A 20,988-nucleotide genomic window follows, 5' to 3' on the forward strand; every position below is an offset into this window, starting at 1 on the left:
GTTGCACATGGATAGTCTCTGATGCTTCGTGCTGTGCCACCAACCTGGAGATGTGGGTATCTTTGACGAATATTGATACTCCCCCTCCTTTTGTGGTTCGGTCCAAGTCTTGGGGCCAAAAAGCATGGTATGACGTATAACCTGGTAGTGCTGGAGTGCTCTCAGCAGCCTTGAACCATGTTTCTGTTACTGCACAGATATCGATGTTCTCCATGCTAAGGAGAGTTTGAGTGTGTGCATCTTGAGGTTTAGACTTCTGGCATTGAGTAGCATTACTCTTTGTTTCTTATCCCTTGTGATACCTATGGAGGTGGGTTTGTCTTTTTAGCCTTGCCTAAAAAAGGCACTATGGTGGTAGCAAGAGCCTTTGCCAATATCTGAAAGCCGAGGGGTGACAGGTGCAAGCCGTCCCTAGCGAAGCATCATGGCTTTTCGAGCATGTCATCCCAGGCTGACAGGCATTGGATCCCCTTTGAATGACACCAATACTTAAGCCAATTGTTGAAATTGATCATCTTGTCTTCATATTGTGGCATCATTCTTGGTGAGGGTAAGATGCTACTCAAGGTCAGGGTCATACCGGCCTGGGTTACATGCTCAGAGAGCTCCTCTATGTCTCTTTTCATGTAGTCCAGGGAGGTATATCTCAGGTCATTCACACCAGCATGGACAATGACTGAGTCATATTTGTACTTGCCTTGGAGAGACCTAAGTGCTTGTGTTGTTACTGCAGAACATCACTCAGCAAGTGTTATGCAGAACTTCTTCACCTGCCATGTTCACATGTTAAATATTTAAACACATACCGCTTTAAATATGGGACGTTCAAGCAGAGAGTCACCATCCCATATGAAGAAGGCAATAGTTCATTAGTGTATTTCTTTAACAAACCCTGCTTTGTTAACCATTAGATCAAAGGTATATGCCATAAATTAAATGTTATCTATGAATCCTCAAATTCCACAAAGACAGTGATACAAAATATCCAAAAAATAGCTTTTTTGTATTAATAAAGACTTCCTGGTGGGTTTGAGCTTTTTATTATTATTAAAGACTCCCTTGTGGTTTTGAGATTTTTTTTGTTTGGTTTTGTTTTGTTTCATGATTCCAAACCATCCCAGCTGTTACAGCCGTAGAATGGATAGCTATAATCAAAGCTTGGGTGACTAAATAGAAGACTCCGTAATGAATGTGTGTGTGTGTCAGAGAGTGAGAGAGGCAGTGAGACAGAGAAAGATAGAGAGAGTACAGATAATAAAGTTTAAATGAAGATGGGCTACAGACATTTTGGTTCTGAATCATTTGGAGTGCCTCTGAAAGAAGGAAAAAAGGATAGAATGAAGGACTGAACACCATATGAATTGCTCAGTTTCTTGTAAAGGAATGAATGTGTTTAACTGAAACAAACCACAGCAAATAGCTAAAGGTATGGGTGTGATAAAGGCTTGCTATACATCTGTGTGGCAGAATTGATGATTTTACTACACTATATATCCTAATCACATAGCAAATGGTAGGCCTTCTACTTTCTCCATACTGCTGCATTGTTAATCCTGACACATATTTTAAGTGCCATACTATTAATACCCAGCTTACTGAAGGGGGGGTGTCTGAGGATATCCAAAATGGGAAAGTAGATCAAATAACAGATAGCTAAGAGTGGCACTCTGCTGTACTGAGCTTTTAAAGATGCTTAAAAAAAAGTAAGTCATAAGGGTGAGTACCACACCTAGGTAAATTTTACTGTAATTATATAAAGTAACATTACATTTAAGACAGAAGAAGATTAATAAGGCATAGTACTTGTAGATTTGTGCCATATTTTCATATAATGTAAACATTCAGGATTTTGTTAACCCTAGAAAAATAGATCTTTCCTATGTGAGATTCATAACTTTCCTGAGCATTACTTTGAAGATTTTGTATCTCAATGCCTAAAGATCCTACATTCATAAAGAATTCATGTTGTTTGTACTTTTTGTGTCACTTTATAGTGACCAGAACGAACCCTCTTCAGGATATAGTGGTTGTTATGTACTTGTTTAACTTTATTTCACAGATGGTTAGAAGGAAGGCAAAATGATTTTTCCTTAACAAGAATAAAACACCAGAATAATGTAAGATATATTAAGTATTAAATAACAGGTGGACTTTGTGATAGTGTGCACTAGCACACAAAGAAATTTGAACACATCTGATAGTATCTGAGTTGTAATAATGAGAAACAAACTACAAAGGAATGGGAGATTTTGACCAGAAGATGAAACTTCACTGTTTATAGCGCTACATTTATTTTTAAAAAGAAAAAGAAAAAGAAAAAAGGGGCTAAATTAACATCAACAATAAACAAGACTTGTGGGAGAGAGAGATTCCTAACATTACGTATTCCCTGCCTGTGAAACAAGTTACCACTACAGGTCAAGCAAAGTAGTAGTTTGTCTACCTTTATGATAGAATGGATAGGCATAACTTACACCAGGTGTAATGGGTAGACATAATTTACTCCAGGGGTAATGGGCAGACATAATTTACTCCAGAGGTAATGGGCAGACAATTTACACCAGGGTTAACAGGTAGACATAATTTATACCAAGGTTATCATATACAGCCCTAGTTGTTTTGGGAGCTGGACACTATTAAGTACTGGTAAAATGTGGAAAGTACTTTTAAATATACTCAAAGGTATATGTTAAAGATGATGGGAGATTGGCAAATGGTTAAGGTGCTTACCTTAAGAACACAATGTTCAGGGTTTGATTTTCACATAGGGTAATTGGCTAGGCTTAAAATACCCCTTAAGGGCAACTAGCCTAGTACTAATCTGTGAACTTCATTGCATGTGCTTAGGACGGGTCTACTTCAGAAGACTGAATCCCAAAAGACTGAAAATTCAAAATACTGAATGATGGAATTTGCCCCTTCTCCACTGTTGTGTGATCTTGCAGTTGGTATATATAGTTAGCAGGGAGTGGGGGGGTGCATGGGGGTTTGTCCCCTGCATTACAAATGTATTCAGTATTTTGAATTTTCAATCATTTAGGATTCAGTTTTTTGGTTTGTCAGTCTTCTGAAGTAGACCATGTTAGGACATGTGATCACATGCCCAATATTGTTCCCATGTCCCTACAGGATAAATGAGAAAGAAATCTGTGGTAGCACAAAACAAGAATTTAAAGATCCATTACTAAAACAGAAAATCAGTCAGTAAGTACCCATTCTCAAGTGTACTGTAAATGGGAATAATGCCCTCAGTTCTGGCATGTGCTTATAATAAGCACCCATCTCCCACAGCGCTATAAATGGGAACAGTGCTGCCATTCCTGGCATGTGTTTTATAGTGAGCACCCACCCCCACTCCACTGTAAATGGGAACAGGGCTGTCAGTTCTAGCATGTGTTTATCGTAAGCACCCATCTCCCACTGCACTATAAATGGGAACAGTGCTGCCATTCCTGGCATGTGTTTTATACTGAGCACCCACATCTCACTCCACTGTAAATGGGAACGGGACTGTCAATTCTAGTATGTGCTTATTGTAAGCACCCATCCCCCAACTGACCTGTAAATGGGAACAGTCCTACCATTCCTGGCATGTGCTTATAATAAGCACCCATCCCATCCCCCTAACTGCAGTGTAAAAGGAAACGGTGCAGTCAGTGCTGGCATGTGCTTATAATAAGCAGTGCAGTCAGTGCTGGAATGTGCTTATAAGCAGTGCATTCAGTGCTAGCATGTGCTTGTAGTAAGGAGTGCAGTCAGTTCTGGAATGTGCTTATAATAAGCAGTGCATTCAGTGCTAGCATGTGCTTGTAGTAAGGAGTGCAGTCAGTGCAGGATTGTACTTATAAGCAGTGCAGTCAGGTGCTTATAATAAGCAGTGCAGTCATGTGCATATAATAAGCAGTGCAGTCAGTGCTGGCATGCTTATAATAAGGAGTGCACTCAGTACTGGCATGTGCTTATAATAAGCACTTAATCGTTCCAGTGCTATCAGTTCTGGCATGTCCACATAGTATGGTCTATATTGATGAATATAATGGCAGGAAAATAAACAAAAATTGTACACCACACCATAGATTTGGAAGACACTCTTATTTGCAAGCTTATCATCATCAAACAACTTCTAATACACTGCTGTTTGATACCACCAACCCACTTCCTCTTTTACTTCACTATATTATGTATGAACAAGGACTGGGGCTACCAAATCTTTTGAGAAAAATATGTGGAACTGAATCAGTGCATACAAACGCTGGTCTGAAGGAGAGCAGTGGTTGTCTCCCACATATAGAAGACAGGCAACACTGGAATTATGTTAGGACTAAAGGATTGACAGTTACAAATGATAATAGAAATATAGTACCATATTGGTTTTGGTGCAGAAGAACAAAAGGAATGGTCCATGTGGTCATGATCTGATATGATCAGTGTCAGCAGTAGTGAATAGTTTGTAATATAGTTAGACTGTGATAAGGCTACACACACACACACACACACACACACACACACACACACACACACACACACACACACACACACACACACACACAAAACCTCTTCTTCATATGAAGCTCCATCTCTCATACCCTGAATCAGAGGAGACACACAAGACACAAGCACCCTAGCAATGATTGTACATTTGGTTTCTTGTACTTCTAGTATCTGCATTCACATATGCGGACTACTAGCTAAGAAGGTACCACGCTGGTACCAATATAGACACAGGTAATGCAGACAGGATATGAATCGTGGAAATGTTTTTCTCTGCATTATGCAGTGTCATTGTAATCTTATGGCCTCAGAAACAGGATTCTGTTTTATGGCATGAAGCCTTTCACTAATTTACTCTGCATCATATAGCATGCAACTCTCAGTCTGTACAAGCAAAGCAGCTTCAGACAAAGGGAAGATATATTTGGGACCCTGGAATAATTGAAGGAAATTATGACAAAGTAAGCTGTCCACTGTAAGAGCTTTTAATGTGTCAGAGGTTTGTGAATAAAACAGCAGAAAGGTGCAGTCAGGAATAAGATGGTGGAGAATGGCACCAATAGTGTAAAAGTGATAAGTCCTCATTTCCCTCATGGCACTTATCCTCCTCATCCATCTGTCCGCAACACCTCCAACCGTTATATCTTCAGCATTGATACTTATCCATTTTCCATACACTGCATTATGTCAAATGTACATACATTTAATAATGCAGAAACAGGACTGACCCCCCCCCCCCTACAGTTTACATCCATATGGTCAACTGTCTCTATCTCCATAGTTCTCATGTCATACGACTTGGATCAGGTTAAGGTGAAAAATTCAACCTATAGTGAATTCATGTTGGAATTCAAAGTGACTTGTTTTTACCTCAGTAACCTCATAAACTTTGACTACAGGACTGCCTCTATTGTTTTGCCCACCACTAAAATCAAAGTCAGAGGAGTAAGTTCATAGGTTCATAACTCAGTATGCTATGTTATTGCCCTAAGGCCTTCAAGGCATACAGACACCTTAAAAAACTGATGAAACACCTCAGGTTCAGCCCAGTATTCTAGGTTCCTTTAAATGGATGTGTCATTCAGGTAGTGTTTGGGGGTGGTGACTGCTTGCGTTTTAGCTTTGGAGGTTTCTGTTGTTTGGGCAGATTTTTATTGAGAACCGCCGCGAATGTGGATGTGTGTTTTTTGTGGGTTTGGGTCATGCAGGTTTTGATGGACTATGTGTTGAGTGCGGTATGATGTTAACCTTCTCCTCTTGACTGTCTAGTCCAGTCTTGGCTAGAGAGAGCTTGGCTATATAAGTACATCTCTCACAGGTTGTAGTGTTGGGTGGTAGGAGGAGAGGGTTGTCAGTGTGCATGAGGCAATTGCTACATTGCCCCAAGATGCCCAGATTCATCAAGTGGACAGGAGAAAACACCAGGAACTGACCCTTGGATATGCCTGGTTAGTGCTTATTTATTTAAGTACTGGGACTGATTTCCTCTTGATTAGTGAGGAAAGTTGAGTGCTGCAGTAATTTGTAGATTATTTAGTGCTTGCAGCGAGATTTGGACAAGTGCTGAGCACAAGGAACAGTTTGAGTGCTAAAACTAGAAAACTGGCTACTTCAAGGGAACAGAACAGTTTTGAGTGCTAAAACTAAAAGACTGGCTAGTTCAATAGAACAGAAACTGTTTAGAGTGCTAAAACTAGGAGACTGGCTATTTCTAAGGGAAAATCTGAAGAGCAGACTTTCTGGCACCGAGAATAGTTTAACCGCAGTTAAACACCACTGTGTGATGCGCAAAACCCCCAAACATGGGTTTTTAAACAGAAAGATGAAAGGAATAGAAATAGCTCGAAACGGCCAATAAAACTACAGATTCTGAGCTGAAACCACTCCCTCAGGTGACAGATATGCTGTTTTACAGCTCACCACTCTCATTGATGAATAGAGAAGCTTCCCTCTATCTTAGGAAGGTCTGGGCAACACAGAACTTACAAACAGCCAAGAATTCAGCAAGGTCTGCAAACCAGACTCTACTAGCTGTAGAAATGCTGGAAACAAGTACAGAGAGAGGATTTTTTGTTTGTTTTTTTCAAAAGTTAAAGCAGATACAAGAATAAAAACACTTTTAAAGCAGAAAAAAGGTGGGGGTAAAACCTGACATGAAGTAACAGTAATTTGTTTAGGAATCCAGAGACTGTCTAGTATGTTCTGTTCCCTGGTTGGCTTTTTACTGTATGAAGCAATTGTTGCTCCTGAGCAAACATTGTGAATAATTTCCTTACTAATGTTGAATCAATATTATTCCAGCCTGTTTCTGGTAAATTTAAGTCTCCAGCCACTGCTATTCTCTACTCTTGTGTTTTATACAAGAAATGTATGAATTCCTCTAGGTCACCAGCACTTGACTTTTTTTACTGCCCTAGTAAATGTGCTTTTCCTGTGGTTTCAGAATGATACTGCAGTTTACATAGTCTGGCGATGGTTCTGAGCACTAGGTTTCTCACCGCTGGACATAGTTATAAATTAGTCTTTTCTTATCTGCAGTGCACATTACACTACAGTATCTGGCACCAGATTGTAGCTTTTGAGAATGTCCTTGTTGTAATTATGGGCATTGTTCATTCCCCTCTGTGTTTCTCTCCTTACTGAATAGCCTACTGTAAACAGACAATACTGCTGCAGGTAAGACAATGTCTTGTGGTTTAGATTTTTATTGCGGCCACTATCTTTTCAGAAACTAATCTTCAAAACTCCAGGTTCGTTCTGTGTTACATCAAATATAAATAATCAGAAGACACTATAAGTATATACTGTGTAGGACACTGTGCTGAAGCTTAAGCAGATCAGATCTTGTCCCAGTCATCACTTCTTGAAGAGTCATTCATCAAGATAACTGTGTAAAAGTTGGCAAGGCCCCTCACTAAAACCATGTCTTTTAAGTCTTGTCAGCAGTAATGTGTGGTTGATTTAAGAAGACTGCTTTAAGTCTACATACATGGATGCAATGAATAAGCCTTTCACCATATTAGTATATACACTGACTGTTCACTAGCAATTGCTACTGAAGCCTTCTCTAAACTTGTGCTTGTAACAAAAATCAATAAGATGCTTTAAACTAACTTTTCTAATACCTGGGAAGCTGCTCTGTTTTCAGATGAGCATCTGGTCATGAACTGCAGGACAAAGCAATTTAGTTAGTACTATAATTGTTTCCTATTATAATGGTGAATGGACAATACAAGGAGAGATATGAGAAGGTTGATGATCTAGGCCTAAGGCTCAGTAATTATGAGCACAACTGTTTTTGAAATTATGGATGAAAGTCATCCTGTGGGTGACTTCCTTTAACCTTAAGTTTCTCTAGAAACTTCCAGATGGATTTTATGGCAATTGCAGTAAAGTAAAAAGTAGAAGAAAACCAATTTGGTCCCACAATGACCTGTGCTGCATTCTGACTATTGTTATTAGCAGCTGAAACTTTTGGTGCTAATGCATTTGAGACAGAAGTGTATCTAAGATTAATTAAACTGATGTAAGTGGACACTTTAATTATTTTCACTGAAGTTAATTGCAGTACCTTCTGTCAGGTCTGTGATAGGTTTTAAGAAGGGGCAGGCTGACATGCTAAAAAAATCTATTCAGTCCTATGGAATGTTGATTTTCCTCACCTTTGAGACAAATTATTCATGTCCTTTTCTGCTTAAAGAAGTCTTTATAATGTCTGCATCCTAAGATTATTTCTACCTTTTCCAGTAATTATCTCCATTATTGCACCATTCTGTAAGAGTTCAGGAAAGCAAGGAAAATGTGTTACCTTTAAGCCTTCTTGATCTTAAAAAAATAACATATCCTAAATCTTAAAATTCTGAAAGTTTCAAGGACAGATGTGAGAAAGTCCCAGGTTACAGAGTTTAATTTTGACAGAAGAGTAATCTCCATTGCTTGGAAAAGTGATTAACTATTAATAAACAGGTCCACAGTTTATATTTTATTGACAAATGATGGAAATAGAACTATGATAAGAACATCTGAATGAATCTGAACATTAATCTGAATGAATCTGAACATTAAAGTTCCTGACCGATGTATCCAAAATGAAAGCATCCAGCAAACTACTGATCTGTTGATGTTAATCTTCTTTAAATTCACCACTGATGGGTTTGTTTCTGAGCCCTTGGAACAGAGCTGTCCTTTTTACCAAGCTTGCGCCAGTCAAAAAACTCTCAAGCTAAGTCTCTACCCAGAATGCTCTTCTGCCTGTTACCTCAGATCTTGTTTGCCGCGTAGCCGTAAAGCTGCGTTTCAGTAGAGCTGTCGGCTAATTGGAAGTCTTTTGATATTTGTGTGAAATATTTTTGATATCTTCATATTTTAAGTGATTAGTATTTCCAGTGCCTTTTCTTCTGCCTAACCTTGTTTTTTTTCTCTCTACCTGTTGTTACCGTTAGTAAACTTTCAAGTACCATTGTTGGTACGGCCTTTCCTTCCATACCCTTGTGGTATTTCTTCAGTACCATTGTTAGTATTGTCTCTCCTGGATAACCTATTAGCTTTGGCTTTTATTAAGGAGTTTCCATCTTTTTCTCTACATATCGGTGTATTGTTATATTTGTGACTTTTTTGAACGGAGTTAACTTCATTCTAGTTGGATTATGCAGTTGGCAAGTTACCTAATAGTGATTTTCATGATGACTGCGTATACTGTTTGGGAGTGCCCCACCTTTTGGTGCAGCCTCCGTGTGACATTTGTTAGAGTTTCAGCCAACGCACTTTTAATGAGTGCAAAAATAAACTCATTCGGAAAGGTTTACTCAAGTTTCCCTTCTCAGAGGCAATTTCTGCGATGGAGGTCTCAACCCCTCCTACTAAGGACAAAAAAAATCCTACTCTGTTCCTTCTTCACCATCAGGTGATCAGAGCAAGCCTGGGAAATCAAAGGTCCCAAAGTCAACTTCGGAGCATAAATCTGCCTCTATGGCTTCATCTTCCTCTGCTCCAACCATCTCAAAATCTTCGATACCGGCGCCAATTTTGGCACCAGTCCTGCCTTTGGCACTGATCATAGACCTTACTATGCCTATTTTGACTTCAGCACCTGTGGCCACTTAGGCTCAAGGCACACCTTTGACTACTCCATTAGCTTCCATTTTGGAACCGACCTTTTTGGCTCTGAGTGCCACTTCAGCACAGGGTGTTGTACCAACCTCACTGGATTTGACCCCTTTACTTCCGGTCTCTAAACTACAGACTTCTGTGCCAGCAGACCTTGCACCATGGTCCTGATACTCCCGTTCTGTAGATCTGTTTCACGGCCAAGTGTATAGCCCCTTCATTGAATGTCCTGATTCCCCGTCCAGAGTATCCAATAGCTCCACCAGGAGCCTGTCAGAACATGATGTGGTGTGTCTTGTAGACCAGCTATTGTTAGCCAGGGGGATCCCTACACTTTCTAAGACCCATCCACCTGCAGGACTTTGGTTGACTTATCAACAGACACCATCTTGCACTCCTCCTTCGACCATCTTTTTTCCAAAGCCTTCTGCTCTGACATCCTTCTTGGAACCCATCATCTCAGTGCCGACTGTGCATTTCACTCCAGCTCCAAGTGTGTCCTTTTGATCTTCAGTTCCCACTGAACCAGTCCTTCCTCAATCTGGGGATTGGGGGACGGGTGCATTGGCCCGGGGTATGGAGGAGCCTCTCTCCTCGGGTCCATCCTCAGCGTGGATAGCCACGTCCATGCCAATACTGCTTGAGGCTCCATCCGTGGGGTTGGGTTCTTCGGAACGGGGTGTGACCCCGGTCCCGAGGTTGTCTTTCTTGGTTCCAGGCTCCCACACCTCTTCGGGCGGGCCTGCCTTCCATGCAATGGAGCGGGATCTTGCTTCTGGCAGCACTCTTTTGATGTCGTATCTCCAGTTTTCACCCCCTGAACTTCAGCTGTCACAGAGCACCCCTGGGACACCAGGCACAGAAGCCACAAGACACCCCTGTTCAGGGTACCCACTCATCTGAGTCCTCCTCAGAGACTCCCATCAATGAGCTCCCATGAAAGAAGACGTACAAGAGGAAACACATGGACTCACCCAAGGAGTCCTTAATGGAAGATACGGATTACGATAATGGTGAAAGGTCCCCATGGTCACCTCCTGATGATGTCTCCTTTGGAGACATTCTGGAAATGTTAAAGCAGAGAGGGGACTGGAAGCCCTTCATCTCTTCATCTGAAGAGTCCATGTTCCTGCAGGCTTTTCATGCCTGGCCTTCTACCTCTTGAGTGACCCCGCTGCTGACAGGCTCATCCAGCTTGTTGTGCAGCACACTTGGAAGAACCTTGATTCCATTAAGGTGATCCCTCTGAGACCAGACAAAATTCTTTCCACTCCCGAGGAGAACCCGCATTGGTCCAAAGGGTTACCAGTTGATGCTATAGTGGTGGCTGCGGCCACAAAAAGGACTTAGCTGAGGAAAGTCCCACTGTCCACCCACCTAAAGGGAGTCCCTGGTGGTGGATAGACTTGGGATGTGTGTTTTTACATCAGGGACCTTTGCTATATGGTCCCTGAATTATTTGGCACATTTTATCAGGCTCCAGAGGGACTTGATCTCCGAACTCTCTGGGACGCTCACAGGACAGTTGTTTAATGAGGTCAGGGACAAAGTGGCCTCACAGCTCGCAACCCTGGAATCAATATCCAACTCATCCATGAGAATGCTGTCACATGCGACCGAAGGGTCGGTTAGAGCAGTGGGTTTGGGCACTGTTATGAGGCGTCATACCTGGATGCGCATTTGTGACCTCATGGATTCCTTCAAGTCTTCCTTTCTGAATGCTCCCATTGAAGCATTGTCCCTTTTTTGCTCCAAAGTGAAGAATACACTAGCCAGGTGCGAGCAAGAAGGAAAGACCCTGTATGCCGTAGGCCTATGGTTTTCCAACACTCAATGTACCTTCTCAAGGAATCAGAAAAGTGGGAAAATGTGGCCTAAGAAATCTCAGGGGCCTTCCCGTGCCACACATGGTGATGATACCCCTAGAGACAGAGGGGGAAACAATTCCAGAAGATGCCCCTATAGAGGCAGGAGGGGTCTTCATAACCAAGGCTCCAGGGACTCCTTCTCTGGACAGGCTTATCAGCACTCCTGAGGGGCAGCTCAATTGCTTACCTTTGGAAGCAGTCGGGGGTCATTTTTCTCTGCATCAAGCTGCCTGGCAATATAACACCACCGATCGTTGGGTGCAGAGTATCATCACCAGAGGTTAAACCATTCCCCTTTCTTGCCAGCCAAACTTTTCAAGGAAAACTTCCCAATGTTACACCCAGTCAAAGGGAAGAAGCAGCTTCAGAGATTATAAAGCTGTCTCAAAAGAGTCATCCAACCAGTCCCACCAGACCAGCAAGGATCCGGTTTTTACTCAAGCTTCTTTTTGCTGCCAAAAAAGACAGGGGACTGGAGATCCATTTTGGATCATAGCAGCTAAAACAAGTTTGTCACCCAAACCAAATTCTGGATGGTCACAATTCAGTCCATTCTCCAATTTTTAAGAGAAGGTGATTGGATGTGCTCTATAGATCTCCGAGATGCATATTACCACATCAAGATGGACAAATGCTCCAGGAGTCATAGGTTCATAGGTAGGTACTAGGCTGTCAGCCCAAGGGCCTACATAAGCCTAGCCAGCAAGGTTCCCTGGCTAACGCCACCCAAGAAAGTTATTTTCCTGTACCACTGTCGAACAGAGACACAGAAGTGATCTCTGGGATGTATTTCCTATTTCCCATCCACTCATCAAGATTTTTCTTGAAGAGTGCTAATGAAGAACTTTGCTTGACATAGATGGGTAGCTTATTCCAGAGTATGGGAAGTCTCTGGGCAGGAATCTATCCCTCCAGCATGTCCTGTTTATTGTGGTGACAATTTTTAGGTCCCTAGAGCATGTAGCTCAGAGGGATTTGGATTTGTTTAGGTGTAGCATGTCCAACAGCTCTGGGTTTGACTTAGCTTTATATGTTAGGCAGAGATCACCTCGGAGTAGGCGATATGCTATGGAGTAAAGCTGGAGTTTTTTGAGGCGGTCAGTGTAGGGCATTTGTTTGAGGCCAGTAATCCTCTTTGTGAGGTACTTCTGTGGCCTTTCCAGCTGCTGCAGATATCTTGTGAGGTACATTCCAAAACGGGCATTGTACTCTATAATGGGTCTAATGAGAGTCGAGTAGAGGGGAGCAATGACCACTTTTTTCCTGGATGAGAACCCTTTTATGATGAGGTGTGCCACATAGAAGGACTTCCAGACTACTTTGGTGATGTGACTATCAAAGGAGAGACTACTGTCCACCTGGGTCCCAAGGTCTCTTATCTCACATTCAGTGTTAAGTAGATTGCTGTCTATGTGGTAGTTCATAGGTTCATACTAGGCTATCTGCCCTAGGGCATTTATAAGCCTAGCCAGAATGTGTTTGGCTTTCGCCACCCATTTTAAATTTATTTTGCTATGCCCTTTTTCGAGGTTAGTATACTGTGCCTCTGTCTAACAGTGACACAGAAGTGATACCTGGAGTAAACCTACGATCGCCCATCCACTCATCAAGATTCCTCTTGAAGAGAGTCAATGAGGGACTCTGCCTAACCTGGACTGGGATTTTATTCCAGAGTGAAGGGAGCCTCTGGGTTATGAATCTGTCCCTCCAGCATGTCCTATTTATTTCAGTGCTGAGGTTCAAGTCTCTCGAGTGCGTAGCTCGATGGGATTTGGATTTTAAGAGGTGCAGCATGTCCATTAATTCTGGGATGGACATGGCTTTATATGTCAGGCACAGATCACCTCTGAACAGGTGGTGTGCCACTAAGTAGAGCTGGAGTTTCTTTAACCGGGCAGCATATGGCATCTGTTTGAGCCCTTTGATCCTCTTGGTGAGGTACTTTTGGGGTCTTTCCAGTTGCTGCAGGTGTCTGGTAAGGTACATCCCAAAAGGGGCATTGTACTCAATTATGGTCCTGATGGGGGATGAGTAAAGAGGCATGATGACCTCCCCTGATCTAGATGTGAATCCCTTCATGATTAGGTGGGCTATATAAAATGTTTTTCTAACCACTTTGGCCACGTGGTTGTCAAATGAGAGATTGCTAACAACTTGGGTCCCCAGGTCCCTAATTACTTCTTCTGTACTTAATGGATTACCACCTACGTGGTCATTTGTGGGCACTTTGTTTTTGCCAAAGGGGATGACTATACACTTTTTGGCATTTAGCTTGAGGCCATGGCTCTGGCACCAGTTGTCTGTTTCTATGAGGCCCTTTTGGAGGATGCTTGTGTCGGCTGGAGAGTCAATTATGGCGCCCAGTTTGCAGTCATCTGCGAACTTTGTCAGCCACAGTCCTTCCGTGTTGGCCTGTACCTCTGAGAAATATATACCGAACAAGAGAGGTCCCAGGACTAAGCCTTGTGGGACACCACTTGTAACTGGTTTGGAGTCTGACATGGCTCCAGCAATTCTAACCATGTGGGTTCTGTCCTTGAACCAGTTTGCAATCCATCTAGTGACATAGGGGTTTATATTTAAGCTGGTGAGTTATCTATAATGCCTGAGTGGGGTATTGTATCGAAGGCTTTTGCGAGGTCCAGGTAGGCTGTGTGGACCACCTACCCCTCGTCAATCACCTTGGTGACTGTTTCAAAGAAATCAACCAGGTTTAAGAGGCAGGATCTGCCCTTAACAAAACCGAACTGGGTAGGATCCAGTGTCTGTAGGTCCCCAATATCTTTATTTATGAGGTCCATGATGATCCTTTCCATAGCTTTGCAGACCAAGCTAGTCAGGCTTATGGGGCGATAGTTTCCAGGATCCGTTGAGGCACCACCTTTATGGAGAGGGACCACTGTTGCTGTACGCCACTCTTTGGGCACATATCCTGTAGTAAGGCTGAGATTGAACAGTAGTTTTATGTTTGGGTTTAGCTCTTCTTGGAGTTTATGTAGGACACAGCCCGGGACACCATCTGGTCCCATTGATGCTCTGTTTTTTGCTTTGGAGAGGGCGGCTTTTACCTGAGCATCTGAGATGTCAGGGGGGCAGCACTCTGCTGGGATAGATATTTGCCCTTTTGGTGGGGGGGGGGGAGTTTGCGCTGAACCTGTCAGCTAGGATGTTGGCAATGTCTGTGGGTTCAGTGTATTTTTTGTCATTTTGGCCCGTATTTTCCACAGGCCCGGGGGCTTTGCTGTATTCCACCTCTGTTTTGAGGAGTGTGAAATTTGCTTTAGAGAAGTTTTTCACTGTGGTTTTCTGGGCAGGGGGTGGGGTCGGGATGTGAATATCCAGTGAGATTAGTTTATGGTCTGATCTTACCAGTGAGGGATACACTTATGGTTTGGAGCATAGAGTCCCCATGTTGGTGATGATCAGGTCCAGTATGTTTTATAAATTCTAGGAACCTTTGGGCTAGGGTGTTGGAGCTAGAGTAATGCTCCCAGTCTATGTTTGGGTAGTTGAAGTCGCCCAATATAATGGTGTTTGGAGAGACCTTCATATTTTCCAGTGTTCTCAGGAAGGCCGAGTGGGGTTCCTGGGTTTGGGAGGGTGGTCTGTAGCAAGCTATAAACTGGAAGGCAGTTTTACCCACTGTTATTTGCACATGGATAGTCTCTGATGCTTCGTGCTTTGCCACCAACCTGGAGGTGTGGGTATCTTTGATGAATATCGATACTCCCCCTCCTTTTGTGGTTCGGTCCAAGTTTTGGGGCCGAAAAGCATGGTATGAGGTATAACCTGGCAGTGCTGGGGTGCTCTAGGGAGCCCTGAACCAGGTTTCTGTTACTGCACAGATATCGATGTTCTCCATGCTAAGGAGAGTTTCGAGTGCGTGCATCTTGAGGTTTAGACTTCTCGCGTTGAGTAGCATTACTCTTAGTTTCTTATCCCTTGTGATACCTATGGAGGTGGGTTTGTCTTTTGAGCCTTGCATAAAAAAGGCACTATGGGGGTAGCAAGAGCCTTTTCCAATATCCAAAAGCCCAGGGGTGACAGGTGCAAGCTGTTCCTAGCGAAGCATTGTGGCTTATCGAGCATATCATCCCAAGCTGACAGGCATTGGATCCCCTTTGAATGGCACCAGTACTTAAGCCAATTGTTGAAATTGATCATCTTGTCTTCATATTGTGGCATCATTCTTGGTGAGGGTAAGATGCTACTCAAGGTCAGGGTCATACTGGCCTGGGATACATGCTCAGAGAGATCCTTTATGTCTCTTTTCATGTAGTCCAGGGAGGTACGTCTCAGGTCATTCACACCAGCATGGACAATGACTGAGTCATATTTGTACTTGCCTTGGAGTGACCTGAGTGCTTGTGTTAGGTGGCGGATCCTAGCGCCCGACAGGCTGCTCACCATGACCCTCTCCTTGTTCAGCCTGGTGAGCGGGACGTCAGTGTGCCTGATGATAGAGTCACATATTACAAATGTATCAGGTTGTTGTTTAGTCTTAAGGGCTGTGACTGTTCGGCACACTGGCTTTTTGAGATATGTGTTGCACGTGTTTTGTTTTGGGGTAGCGGTTGCTTGGGTGTCTGCTTTGGAGGTCTCTGCTGCTTAGGCTGATCTTTATTTAGAGCCTCCGAGTATGTTTTTGTGTGATTATGTGTTTGGTTTGCTGTCGTGGTAGGTCTTTGTGAGACTGGAATTGTAGTGAGTGTGGTTTCCTTCTCCTCCTGACTGGTTATGCCAGTACTGATTTGAGAGAGCTTAGCCTCCAGTTTGGCTATATGGTTGCATCTCTCACATGTGTTGGAATTTGTTGGGAGGAGGAGAGGGTTGTCTGTGTACATGAGGTAGTTGTAACATTGCCTCAAGATTCCCATATTCACCAGCTGGACCGGAGAGGAGATTGACAACTGACCTTTGGACATGCTAGAATAATATTGGGAATTCCTTAATAATTGAAAAGTGGGGAGTGAGGATGTAGTGCTTTTAATTTTTAGTGCTGACGTTTATATAATTGCTTTAGTGAGCAAGTGCCAGGTAACTTAAGTGCAATGTGTTACAGGTAACTTAAATGCAAAAACGACAAACAGTAACTTTCTTTCAAGCGAAACAAGGAAATAAGTACAGTAAGCAATGCAGATATCACTATTGATCCACAGAAGCACTGAGAAGCCACGTATTAGGTGGAATTAGCGTTCCAGGGAAATAACAAGCAAACAAACAACAAGCATATAAACAAAGCTAGATTCAGCAGGCCTGGAATCTAGTCTATGCTACAGCAAACAAGGTGTACCAATTTCAGTAAGATACAGTTCAAATATTCAGGCACTATAAACCTTTAACCAGAAATTCCCAGCTCAGAAGGGCAGAGTCCAGCCTCTTCTCCCACAAGAGTGCATACCACAAACCTTCTTAATGTAAAATAACTGGCCTGAAGCCCAAGTGCTTAAACCAGAACTAATACACTTTAAGAATAACAGACACTGGGCTCTCAATCAGCAGTTCCCAACTTAGAAGGATGAAAGCTACCTGTCCTGCCACCACAGTGCATGCCACAAACCTTCTTAATGTAAAACGACTAGTCTGAAGCCCAAGTGCTTAATCCAAAAGACTTAGAATGATAGCTACACTTTAATCAAGTTACTACCAAGCAGTAATAAATACAATTGAATACTTTAGAGAATGCCTGGATTAGTGCTCAAGTTACACAAACAAAGCTAGCTCCAGCAGGCCTGAATCCAGTCTATGCCACAGCAAACAAGGTGCACCAACTTCAGTAAGAAGCAGTTCAGATATGCATGCACTATAAGCCTTTAACCAGAAATTCACAGAGTTTTTACCAAAGGGGATGACACTGCACTTTTTGGCATTGAGCTTGAGGCCATGGCTCTGACACCAGGCATCTGTCTCAGCGAGGCCCTTCTGTAGGATGTCCACATCATTTGGGGACTTGACTATGGCTCCTATGTCAGTTTCGCTTCTGGCTAGAGGCCATTCATTATCAATTCCATGCCCTGCCATTCAGTCTCTCTACAGCCCCTAGAGTGTTCATGAAATGAATAGCAGTGGTAACAGCTCACTTAAGACTAAAATAATTCTGGATGTTTCCATATCTGGGCAATTGGCTCCTTACCGCCCCCACTGAGCATCTTCTGGTAACAGCACTGCATTATATTCTCTCTCTCTCTCTCTCTCTCTCTGTCAAAATTGTTGGGAGTAACGATACATTGGGAGAAATCAAACCTTACCCCTACACAACAAATAAAATTTATTGGAGCAGGGTTCAATACTCAATCTCGTCTGGTATCACTCCCATTTCACAGACTCCATTGAGTGAGGCTTCAACTCCAGGTGATATTCTCTCAAACAAGAGTCTCAGCAAGGGAAGTTTTTCAGGCCCTAAGTTCTGTGGCAGCATCAATCCCAATAGTGCCTCTAGTAAAGCTACAAATGTGGATTCTGCAATGGCTCCTTCTGTGTCAATGGTTCCCAAACTAACAACCCCCCCCCCCGGTTACCAGATTCAAATTACCAACTCCTGAAAACAGGACCTCCTTTGTTGGATGAGGCCAGAAGTAGAACTTTGGAGTCCTCCATTTCAGTCCACTCAGCCTACAGCCATTGTGACCATGGATGGTTCCCTGATCGAGTGGGGGGAGCATTTCCAGGGAAAGAGTGACCAAGGCACATGGTCCACCTCAGAGGCCCACCTGCATATCAGTGTTCTGGAACTGAGAGCTGTGCTGTTAGCGTTGCAGGTATTTCATTTGGTTCTCCCTCCCGGGACAGTTGCAATTCAATCAAACAATATGTCAGTGGTCTGGTATATCAACAAGCAAGGAGGAACCAAGTCCTACCCCCTATGTCGAGAAGCCATGCGAATTTGGCAGTGGGTGATAGCTTCCAACTGCTTTCTGATAGCAGTGCATATCCCGGGGATCTCCAAAGTGATTGTGGACAAACTGAGCAGATGCATCCTAATGCCTCATGAGTGGTCCCTCAACCCCGAGGTGGCGTCAGATATCTTCAGCCACTGGGGCCAGCCTTGCTGCAATCTTTTCGCCTCCCCATTAAACAAGTGCAGCAGCTATTTTGCCCTACTTCACCTGGAGGGAGAGTCACTGAGGGATGCTCTGGTCCATGATTGGCCCACGGGACTTCTTTACACTTATACATCCATCCCTCTGATCCCACAATTTCTAAAGAAAGCTCTTCAGTTGAGATGCAAGGTGATCCTCATAGCCCCATTTTGGCCTTGACCAGTTTGGTTTCCCTTCCTTCAGCCTCACCTAGTATACCCACTGTGGATTCTGTAACCCTCTACCACATCTTATTACTCACCCCCAAGGGTTGAGTCACCCAAATCTATCCAGTCTCAAGCTGACAGCTTAGTTTATCCTCTTCCACTAGTCGCCAGACAAGCTAATCTTTCCTTGCCTGTTTGAGACACCATTCTGGCCTTTTACAAACCATCCACCAGAAGACTATATCAGGATAAATGGAAAAGGGTCTCCATCTGGTCCAAGGATAACATGCTAGATCCGTATTTGGCTCCAGTAACTGCAGTGCTTCAATACTTGACTAAGTTTTTTGATAATGGAGCCTCTGCCTCTATGGTACAAGTCCATCTAGTGGCAATTTCCAATTTCCACAGTGGTATAGATGGCACCCCTCATCTCGTTATGCCTTTGCAAGGCTTTCCTCAAGGGGACCTCTCATATCAGGCCTCCTGTCAGCCTGTGGAACCATGGAACCTTACTCTAGTCCTGCTGCAAAGTGTGACCTAAAGTTTTTGTCTTGGAAATCCTTGTCCTTGGTAGCCATTACATCTGTCAGGAGAGTCTCGGAGCTGCAAGCATTGTGTATCAAGAAGCCCTATCTGGTCTTTCATAAAGACAGAGTATCACGTTGGACAAATCCATCCTTCCTTCCCAAAGTTATTTCTGAATTCTCCATTAACCAGACCATTGATCTACCAGTGTTCTTTCCGAATCCTGCCAATAGAGGAGAGTATTGCCTTCACTCCTTAGATGTACATAGACAATTGAGATTTTACCTAGACAGGACCAAACCCCTCCATAAATCTGAACAGCTTTTCTTTGCTATTTCTGAGCTCAGAATGGGAGAGACTGTTTTCCAAGGTTACATTATCAAAATGGCTAAGGGACTGCATATCTTTCATCTATTTCCTCAATAATGAACCTATGCCAAAAGCTAAATATCACTCCACTAGATCTATGGCAACATCTGTAGCCTTCCATTCCAGGGCTTCCATGGATGACATCTGCACAGCAGCTACTTGGGCTAAGCCCTCATACCTTTATCAATCATTACAAATTGGACTTGGTCTTCAGATTGAGAGCTGCCTTCAGCTCAATGGTACTCAGGAATGTTCTTCCATAAGGGCTCCCTATGGACCTCAAAGTAGCTTGGGATTCTGTCCCATCAGTGATGAATGGAAAGAAGATTAACAACATCAGATAAAGAAGTTATGTCTTATCATAATGTTCCATCTGTATTGTTCATCTTTTTTCATTCATCACTTCCCATCCTCCTTCCCCCTCCAAATGCTCCTGGGGGATGCTTTGGGTTTAACTGGTACCCTAGGGTATTTGTGCAAAAGTGGCCTTGGCTTTACTTTTTCTATAGCAGACTCAATCTGAGGTAACAGGGAGAAGGGCATTCTGGGTAGAGACTTAGCTCGAGAGTTTTTTGGCAGAGTTGACAGAGTTGCACTTCAGCTATATGCATCAGTCACATTCTTAAAAATGATGATTAAACATATTTGAGAGGAGAACCTCAACCAGATGTCTGTGATCTTCTGTGAATACATATATCAGCAGAAAACAGTAGGACCAGATGCAGAGCAAAATACACACACACACACACACACACACACACACACACACACACACACACACACACACACACACATACACAAGTAAATAGATACAGAACCTTGCTGGAAACCATAATGAAAGCTACACAATTCAGACAATTTCAAGTTGAGCTGAATGAGTTTTGCTCTATGTACAATTTAATAGAATTTTTATACTACTTACAATTATTTGGTATGAGACAAGTAGCAACTAGCTGTTTTATGAGGTGGTGTTTTCTGAGACTTAGTTGTGAGGGCTATGCCGTTTGGCGAAGCCTAGAAATTGTGATACTATTTTTTTTCATATTCTTGTTACAGTAGTTGCTAAGGTAGTTTAGGTGACAGCATAAACCCTCTTTTTCTCCTATTTTTGCATGGGGTTAGGGTGTCACATCATTATTAGCTAATGAGAATAATTCAGCTAGAGCCAATGTTTAATTCACCAAAATGTGTTAACTGAAAAGTGCTACATGATTCAAAATGATGTGGTTTCAAAGCTCTCTTAAAATTGACCATACAGTTGTTGTTGTTCTTGGTCTTTCGGCTTTTCCCGGTAAGGGGTCGCAACAGCGGAACTCTGGTCTGCTAATGATTGGCAGTCGATTTTTACAAAATGCCCCGGGGTACTTCGCAGTGTTTCAAACG

At 42.9% G+C, this 20,988-nt stretch overlaps 1 protein-coding gene and 1 long non-coding RNA gene across 2 annotated transcripts in view; one reads left to right on the forward strand and one right to left on the reverse strand.

Annotated features, from left to right (window-relative positions):
- The window catches only part of LOC122787879 (duodenase-1-like), a 278,333-nt gene that overhangs the window by 241,967 nt on the left and 15,378 nt on the right, over positions 1-20,988 (reverse strand). The gene's annotated exons all lie outside the window — the stretch shown is intronic.
- LOC122788327 lies at positions 597-15,871 on the forward strand. The gene is made up of 3 exons (XR_006362639.1): positions 597-723; positions 8,370-8,371; positions 15,840-15,871. It is a non-coding gene; the product is annotated as an uncharacterized LOC122788327 (long non-coding RNA).

This window comes from Protopterus annectens, chromosome 13.part0, assembly GCF_019279795.1.
Source record: "Protopterus annectens isolate FY-2018-M chromosome 13.part0, PAN1.0, whole genome shotgun sequence".
Classification (NCBI taxonomy): Eukaryota; Metazoa; Chordata; order Ceratodontiformes; family Protopteridae; genus Protopterus; species Protopterus annectens.